Here is a 10,032-nt window from a genome sequence, read left to right as displayed (position 1 = left end):
TTATTATTTGGGGGCCTATAGACCACAACCACCAGCATCTTCCTCCCCTCGTAAAATCTCGTTCGAGGCCAAAGAACTCTGTTCTGTGAGCCATGGCAGTAAGGTTCCAGCCTGTGTGTGGGAAGGACATTTTTTCTTTTTGCTTAAAATCCATAACGCCTAACATAGTTAGAACATTGCGTGAGCATCGGCTATTTCTGCCTCTTTGGCAATGTCATAATTCCACACCACTTGTTTGGTGGATAGCTATTTTATGTAATTTGTGTTCATTTTGTTAACTTTGTTCTAATCTGTTAATGGCATGAAGGATGATTATTTAAACTTGGACAAACTAACAGATCATGGAATGCAATCACTCCACTTTATAGTGAGAAATTAACTCTTTGTACCTGAAGAATTTACTCTAACAGTATCAACACATATTTGATGTTAAAGTCACCCTTTACAGGTTCACGAAGGTTCATAAAAAAAACGTACATCAAGCTATTTTTCTTTTCGAACACTTAATATCCTTAAAAGGAAAAAATGGTTTTGGTGTTGTACAGAACATTTCACAAGCTCAGGATTTCCCTCTGTGCTCTACAGCTAAAGAAAGTACTTTTGAAGTATCATGCTGTTATAGGCAGGAGGTCTAATCAGATGTGATTATAAAATACAAACTCACGGTCGCATGAACAGTTCTTTCTCAGAGCATACTCACCTCATTCTAATGATCTGAATTACAGTACTAGACTTTCAAACACAAATTTCTTTTACTTCAGGTCAAATAGTGATGAAATTCAGACTAGTAGAAAACAGATGCTCCATTTAAAATATTTCTCAGTCAGTAATTTACTTTATCTCATTTGCAGTGTGCAAAATAATTAGCTGGATGATGGAATAACAACCATCTTTTAATGAGAAGTATATATGTCAGCAAAAACTTTGGCTTTTATCATCATACCAGGGTATTTACTAGGTTAGAAAATCTCTCATCATGAATACAAGTGAACTCATCTGACCTGAGCTGTAGGAATTCCTGTTTTCGCAAACAAAGGTAGGGAAAGCATATCCTTTATCAGCATTAATCAAATCAAGGAAACAGGCATTTTTCATATGCAGTTGAGAGCATTAGATTTTGTGAGCAACATTAATGAGCCTCTAACAAGCTTCAAGCAACATTTTTGCAGAATTTAATAATGTAGCTTCATAGTGGTACAAATGGAGAAAAGGATTAAGGGCAGGATTTTATGGCCTTGCTTGTCCCAAAACCATAAAATCCCACCCAAGGTCCACAGGCCTTTCCATGGTCTGCCTCTCACCTGCTCTAATTCCCATGGTGAGCGGGACAGTAAAATCCCAGCCTAAAGCTCAAATGAGAACATGGATACCTTCACATTGTCAGCATGACTTGCTGGGGTTCCCCTTCAGATGGTCTGGTTGAGCTGACCTGCCACGCCACCAATCCCCACCTGATCCAACTCCCATCTCCAGATCCCCACCTGGAGGCTCTGGATAGCTGGAAGCAGTTATGATGCACGTGGGTTTTCAATTGGAGTCCAAAATCTTCTGACCTTCCACTGTGACCCATCCCCTTTCTCCATAACCACTGACCCTCTTAGTGTGACCTTCAACCTCCACACTGTCACCTTACAACCCTCCCCATTACTTTCCATCACCAACAGTTGAATGCCCACATCCCTTCCTTCCCAAATACTCACCCCCTCATGACAATACCAAGGTGTTTCAACAGGTGTGAAGGGCAAAGACTCAGCAGACATAGTAGATTTCTTGCATATGGCTCACAGGGGCCCTGGTAAAATGTGCCTGCCTCCCTACATGTTCATTACTCAGAGACATAGACCCAGACTGAATACACCTGAAGAGTGGGGGGGTGGGGGGGCAAGGGTAGATACGCATAGATTTAATGACTAGGAATCAAACTACATCAGACATACCACTCCCCCCCCCCCCCCAACAACCCCCCTCATCCTGGCAACTTTCAGAAGCTGGTTTTACTTCCATGTCTCCTCCAACAACCCTCAGTATCCCTTCACCCGTCAAAGGGCATTCATCCTCGGGCTCCTATTGCTGCCTTGAACATAAGAACAAAAACTAAGAGTCATCTGGCCCCTTGAGCCGGCTCTGCCATTCAATAAGATCATGGCTGATCTTTTTGCGGACTCAGCTCCACCTACCCACCTGCTCACCATAACCCTTAATTCCTTTACTGCTCAAAAATGTATCTACCCTTGCCTTAAAAACATTCAATGAAGAAGCCTCAACTGTTTTACTGGGCAGGGAATTCCAGATTCCCAACCCTTTGAGTTGAGGAGGAACTTCTTCATGCAGTCTTAAATCTGCTCCCCCTTATTTTGAGGCTATGCCCCCTGGTTCCAGTTTCACCCGCCAGTGGAAACAACTTCCCTGCTTCTATCTTATTTATCCCCTTCATAATTTTATATGTTTCTATAAGACCTTCTTCTCATTCTTCTAAATTCCAATGAGTATAGTCCAGTTTACTTAATCTCTCCTCATAAACCACCCTCTTAACTCCTGAATCGACCTGGTGAATCTCTTTTGCACCCCCTCTAGTGCCGGTACATCCTTTCTCAAGTAAGGAGACCAAAACTGTACATATCATTCCAGGTGTGGCCTCACCAGCACCTTATACATCTGCAACGTAACCTCACTGTTTTTAAACTCCACCCCTTTAGCAATGAAGGGCAAAATTCCATTTGCTTTCTTAATTACCTGCTGCATCTGCAAACCAACTTTTTGCAATTCATGCACAAGGACACCCAGGTCCCTCTGGACAGCAGCATGCTGCAATTTTTTTACTGCTTAAATAACAGTCCATTTTACTGTTATTCCTACCAAAATGGATAACCTCACATTTACCAACATTGTACTTCATCTGCCAGACCTTGCCCACTCATTTCAACCATCTATATCCCTTTGCAGACTTTCAGCATCTTCTGCACACTTTGCTCTGACACTCATCTTAGTGTCATCTGCAAACTTTGACACACTACACTTAGTCCCCAACTCCAAATCATCTATGTAAATTGTAAACAATTGCAGTCCCAACACTGATCTGTGAGGCAGACCACTGGTCACTGATCGCCAGCCAAAAAAAACATCTATTTATTGCCACTCTGCTTTGTTTGTTAACCAATCCTCTTTCTATGCTAATACATTACCCATAACACCATGCACCTTTATCTTATGCAGCAGCCTTTGTGTGGCACCTTGTTGAATGCATTCTGGAAATCCAGGTACACTACATCCATGGTTCCCCATTGTGCTCATAACGTCATCAAAAGAATTCCAGCAAATTAGTTAAACGTGACCTGCCTTTCATGAATCCATGCAGTATCTGCCTAATGGGAAAATTTCTACCCAGCTGCCTCACTATTTCTTCCTTGATGATAGAGTCAAGCATTTTTCCCACTACAGAAGTTAAGCTAACTGGCTTATAGTTACACATCTTTAGTCTACTTCCCTTTTTAAACAGTGGTGTCACACTTGGTGTTTTCCAATCTGCGGGAACCACCCCAGAGTCCAACAAATTTTGGTAAATTACCACGAACAAATTTGTTATTTCCCCCACCAGCTTGTTTAGTATCCTGGGATGCATTCCATCAGGGCCAGGATATTTGTCTACCTTTTGCCCTATTAGCTTGCCCAACACTACCTCTTCAGTGATTAAGATCATTTTTAGGTTCCCACCTGCTGTAGCCTTCTTGTCATTAATTTTTGGCATATATATCCACTGTAAAAATTGACACAAAAACCTGTTCAACGTCTTGGCCATTTTGTCATTTCCATTATTAAATCCCCCTTCCCATCGTCTAAAGAACCAATGATTACCTTAGCCACTCTTTTTCATTTTATATATTTATGGAAACTTTTGCTTTCTGTTTTTACATTTTGAGCTAGTTTACTCTCTTAATCTATATTACTTTTTTGAATAGTTTCTGTGACTTTGTTGACTTTTAAAGATTTCCCAGTTCTCTAGTTTCCCACTAATCTTTGTCACTTTGTATGCATTTTCTTTCAATATGATGCCCTCCTTTATTTCCTTAGATATCCATGGCTATCTTTCCTTTTCTCTACTGTCCATTTCACTGGTATATACTTTTGCTGAGCTTTGTGAAAAATCGCTTTAAAAGTTCTCCACTGTTCCTCAATTGTCTCACCATACAGATTTTTCTCCCAATCTACATAGCCAATTCTTCCCTCAACCTATTGTAGTCTCCTTTGTTTAACCACAAGACACAGACTGGATTTTCACCTTCTCGCCCTCCATCTACATTTTAAATTCAACTGTGATCATTCCTTGCATGAGGATCCCTAACTGTGAGATCATTAATTATTCCCATCTTATTACTTTGGAACAGATCTAGGATAGCTTGCTCCCTTGTAGGTTCCATTACATACTGTTCAAGGAAACTATCACAGATACCGTCTACATCACAAACTCCTCCTCCTGGGGCGGCACAGTAGTTAGCATAGCTTCTTCACAGCGCCAGGGACCCAGGTTCAATTCTCGGCTTGGGTCATGTCTGTGTGGAGTTTGCCTCGTCTGTGTGGGTTTTCTCCGGGTGCTCTGGTTTCTTCCAAGGTTCTGAAACACATGCTGGTTAGGTGAATTGACCTGAGCAGGCACCGGACTGTGGTGCCTAGGAGAATTTCACATTAACTCCATTGCAGTGTTCTTTAGTTTACTTCCCAGTGTCTGATAATCCCCACATAGATCCTCTTTCCTAGTCTTACCTATGTTATTTGTCCCAACTTGAACCACAACTGGATCCTTCCCCTCCCACTCTAATATCCTTTCAAGCCAGTCAGAGATGTCTCACATCCTGACACCAGGCAGGCAACATATCATGTGGGACTCATGATCTGGCTTACAAAGAATGCTATCTATTTCCCTAATTATAGAATCCCTTACATCTACCACTGTCATTTTGCTCCCCCCTCTTGAATGGCCTCCTGTAGCACGGTGCGGTGGTCGGCTAGCTCATCCTCCGACAGCCCTTTTCCTCATCCACAAAGGGGAACAAGTACCTCATACCTAATGGACAAGGTCAAGAGCTGAGGCTCCTCTGCTCCCGAATTCAGGATCCCTTTACCTGCTTCACTTGCAGTCACTGACCACTGCCCAAATTAGAAGTACATAATCTGATGGGTGTGACCACCTCCTGAAACAAAGTGACCAGGTAACTCTCCCCACCCGGATGTGCTGCATGTCTAAAGCCTCGTCAATTCTGAGTTGAACTTCTTCGAGCAAGCGACAGTGCATGTGATCACTGAAGCTTGTAATGGGATCTGCCAGCTCCCACATCATACAGCTACAGCAGTTCACCTGCCAGCCACCTCTACTTAGTTAATTCATTTATTAATTAGTTGTGCAGTTTTTTTGGAATTTAGCACAGACGAATTTAACCTTCACCATCTCTTCCTATTAACAATTCAATCAGCATTTGGGGAAATATCTGCAGCACCAAAGATCCATGTCCCGCAAACTCTCATAGCGCAAAGGTCCACCGGATAGATGCTCCATTCTCTCCTATATGTGGTGTTCCAGTCCACTGGAAGAGGAAGGCCTCCACCTTCCAATCTCCGCAAGCCAGAGTGAGGGTATGGAGAATTTGGAGCCGAGCGGGCAACTATTAGTAAATGTTAGTAATGTTTCTCTTTTTTCTCTTTAAATTCAGTAGTCTGGTTGAAAGGTCAATAAGCAACTAACGCAGTTAGCTAAAGTGGCAGTTGTCTGTCAATCAACTGAAAGCTGATTAGGGTCTCAATATGCGTGAACACTTAGGAATTTTAAACTGGTGGGCGAGTCATCTCAGCTCACCTCAGCTGTATATAAGGCAGCAGCTTTAGCAAGCGCATGACCAGCGAGCTCGCAGAAGCCAGTGGGAGAAAGACAGCAACCTGAGTGAGATTCAGCCCGAGTGAGGGTATCGGGAATTTGGAACTGAGTGAGGATTCAGCGCTGAAAGGAAAGAGGTGCTGAGGGGAAAGTGGTGCTCATGTTTGGGAAGAGCAGGAGGTGGACCTGCAAGGGAAACTCGAGGGCAAGTTAGAGACAGAAAAAAAATTGAAGAATACACTGTCACAGCCAGCAGGTAAGTGATTGGCTGTTGACTGGTAACTAGTTTTTCCTTTTCTCTCTTGTTTTGTCGTGGCATTGTAGCTGTTGCAAGTTAATTTGGATGTCAAGTCATGGCAGGAGATCCCAGAACTGTGCTATGCTCCTCGTGTGATGTGGGAATTCAGGGACACTTCCAATGTCCCTTGTTCCTTCACATGCAAGAAGTGTGTCCAATTCCAGTCCTGTTAGACCACTTGACGATTCTGGAGCTGCGGATAGATTCACTTTGGAAGTCGTGGATATCACATTGCGAGTTGGTCACACCGCAGATAAAAATTACTGAGGGAGATAGGGAATGGGTGACCACCAGAGAGACGATGAGTAGGAAGGCAGTGCCGGGGACCCCTGTGGTCATCTCCCTCCAAAACAGATATACTGCATGGGATACTATTGGGGGAGATGGTTCACCAGGAGAAGGTGGCAGCATCCAGGTTCGTGGCACTGTGGCTGGCTCTGCTGCACAGGAGGGCATGAAAAAAAAGTGGCAGAGCCATAGTAATGAGACTCATTGTAAGAGGAATAGACAGGCATTTCTGCTGCCCAAACAAGACTTCAGGATGGTATGTTGCCTCCCTGGTGCAAGGGTCAAGGATGTCTCGGAGTGGCTGCTCTGGAGCAGGAGGGTAAACAGCCAGCTGTCGTGGTGCATATAGGCACCAACAATTTAGGTCAAAAATAGGATGACATTATAGAACATAGCACATAACAGCGCAGAACAGGCCCTTCAGCCCACGATGTTGCACCGACTAATTAAAAAGCGATGACCCTCTAACCTAAACCAATCCCTTTCCATCCATAAACCTATCCACGGATCTCTTAAACACCCCCAAACTAGGCGCATTTACAACTGCAGCAGGCAGGGCATTCCAATCCCTCACCACCCTCTGGGTAAAGAACCTACCCCTGACATCCATCCTAGAACTACCACTCCTTAATTTAAAGCTATGCCCCCTCGTGCTAGCTTTCTCCATCCGAGGAAAAAGGCTATCACTGTCCACCCTATCTAAACCTCTAATCATCTTATATGTTTCAATAAGATCCCCTCTTAGCCGCCTTCTTTCTAACGAAAACAACCTCAAATCCCTCAGTCTCTCCTCATAGGACCTCCCCTCCATACCAGGCAACATCCTGGTAAACCACCTCTGCACCCTCTCCAATGCCTCCACATCCTTCCTATAACGTGGGGACCAGAACTGCACACAATATTCCAAGTGCGGCCGCACCAGAGTTTTGTACAGTTGCAACATGACGCTGCGGCTCCTAAATTCAATCCCCCTACCAATAAACGCCAAGACACCGTATGCCTTCCTAACAACCTTATCTACTTGATTCCCAACTTTCAGGGATCTATGTACACATACACCTAGATCCCTCTGTTCATCAACACTATTCAGAGTCCTACCATTAGCCCTATACTCTACACATCTGTTATTCCTGCCAAAGTGAATTACCTCACACTTTTATACAAGCTGAATTTAGAGAGTTAGGAGTTAGACTAAAAAGTAGGACCTCAAAATGTTGTAATCTCAGGATTACCACCAGTGCCAAGTGCTAGTCAGAGTAGGAATGTCAGGAAAGCTAAGATAAATATGTGACTTGAGAGATGGTGCAAGAGGGAGGGATTCAAATTCCTGGGACATTGGAACTGGTTCTGGGGGAGGTGAGACCAGTATAAATCAGAAGGGCTGCACCTGGGCAGGACTGAAATCAATGCCCTTGCCGGGGGCGGGGGCAGGGGCGGGGAGTGTTTGCTAGGACCGTTGGGGAGGGTTTAAACTCATGTGGCAGGGGAGGGAACCGAAGCAGGAAGTCAGAAGACAGTAAAGTGCAGACAGAAACAAAGGTCAGTAAGGGGAAAAGTGAAAGACAAAATTGAAAAAGTGCCACAGCCCAGAGTATAGACACTGTGGCGAATTCAATGAATGGGTCCATTAAGGCTAAGAGAAATAAGACACGGAGAGAGTGTACTAAACATGACTGGACAGATGGTTTGAGAATGCAGGGCAGAGAGCAAGGGAAGTCTGGATTAAACTGCATTTATTTCAATGCAAGCAGCCTGAAGGGCAAGGCAGATAACCTCAGGGCATAGATATGTACATGGGACTGGGATATTATACCAATTATGAAACATGACTAAGGGAAGGATAGGACTGGTGGCTCAATATTCCAGGGTACAGATGCTGTAGGAAAGATAGAACAGGAGGTAAGGGAAGAGGCAGAGTTGTGTTTTTGATTCAGGAGAACATCACGGCAGTACAGAGGGAAGACATCCAAGGGTTCGCCCACTGAGTCTATGAGTGGAACTGAGAAATAAGAAGGGGGAAATCACTTTGATAAGATTATACTGCAGGCCTCCAAAGAATCAGTGGGAAATTGAGGAGCAAATATGTAAGCATAGCTCCAAGAAAAATAGGGTGTAATTGTAGGGGACTTTAACTTTCCCAACATTGACTGGGACAGCAATAGTATTAGGGGCTTGGATGGAGAGAAATTTGTTGTGTGTATTCAGGATGAATTTCTCATTCAATTTGTAGGTGGCCCAACTAGAGAGGGGGCAAAACTTGACCTCCTCTTGCAAAATAAGGCAGGGCAGGTGACAGAAGTGTTAGTGAGGGATCACTTTGGGATCAGTGACCATAATCCCATTAGCTTTAAAATAGCTATGGAGCATTATAGGTCCAGCCCAAAAGTTAAAATTCTAAATTGTGGTAAGGCCAATTTTGATGGTATTAGACAGGAACATTCAGAAGTTGACTGAGGGAGTCTGTTGACAGGCAAAGGCAGTAAGAAGTCTCACAACACCAGGTTAAAGTCCAACAGGTTTATTTGATAGCAAAAGTTACTAGCTTTCAGAGCACTAACTGCCCTTTTGTCAGGCGAGTGACCTGACAAAACGCAGTCCAACGCTGGCATCTCCACATCATGAGAGGCAAAGGGACATCTGGTTGTGAGAGGCTTTCAAAAATATGTCAACCAGGCTTCAGGGTAAGGCTGGTAGAAGTAGGGAACCCTGAATGACTTTATAACCCTGAATATTGAGGTCCTGGTCAAAAAGGAGGAGGAGGCATATAGCATGTATATGCAGCTGGGGTCAAGTGGATCCCCTGAAGAGTATAGAGACTGTTGGAGTAGAGTTAAGAGAGAAATCAAGAGGGCAAAAAGGGGACATGAAATTGCTTTGGCAGATAAGGCCAAGGAAAATCCAAAGAGCTTCTACAAATACATAAAGGGCTAAAGCATAACCAGGAACAGAATAGGGCCTCTTAAGGATCAACAAGATCATCTATTTAACAGTGAAAAAAAATTACTGCAGCCAACAGTTCTTTTGAATTTTAGCAATCTTAATTCATCTGACATCCCCATTTCCTTAATTTCCCTAAAAAATTAACAGTTTGCTGACCATATTTAATTTCATTCCCTGATAATCCATTATAGATTACTAACTGGATCATATTACTGATTTCTTTATTGACGCTAGTAATCTGTACTCAACCTGGAATGTCCTCCACATTTTCTTGTGCTTGCAAATTCTTCCACCTTCCACTCTAAAGCCATAACTCTTTCCTTTAGCTTTTTGATCAAAAAATTTCACATCTTTTCACCTTTCTGTTATACATGGCTTTCTCTGAATACATTGTGCGTGTTTAGGCTGCACAATGATAGCATCATAGCTCTGGACAAGAATATCAAGTCTAAAAAGGGTTTTGGGGTTATTGTGTTGCTAAAAATCAATAAATTTATACTTTTTTAAAAAAATGTATCACTGCAGAGAGCAGTCATTAACCCCGACCAAGATCTGCACCCCCAGAAAAAGCCCAATGACCACAATCCAAAATCATAAAACACAGCCTTTGAATGATGATCATGAACATTGCACTAGCTCTACA

This window comes from Carcharhinus amblyrhynchos, chromosome 11 (genome assembly GCF_965287045.1).
Source record: "Carcharhinus amblyrhynchos chromosome 11, sCarAmb.v2.hapA, whole genome shotgun sequence".
Lineage (NCBI taxonomy): Eukaryota > Metazoa > Chordata > Chondrichthyes > Carcharhiniformes > Carcharhinidae > Carcharhinus > Carcharhinus amblyrhynchos.
This window is presented reverse-complemented; position numbering follows the sequence as displayed.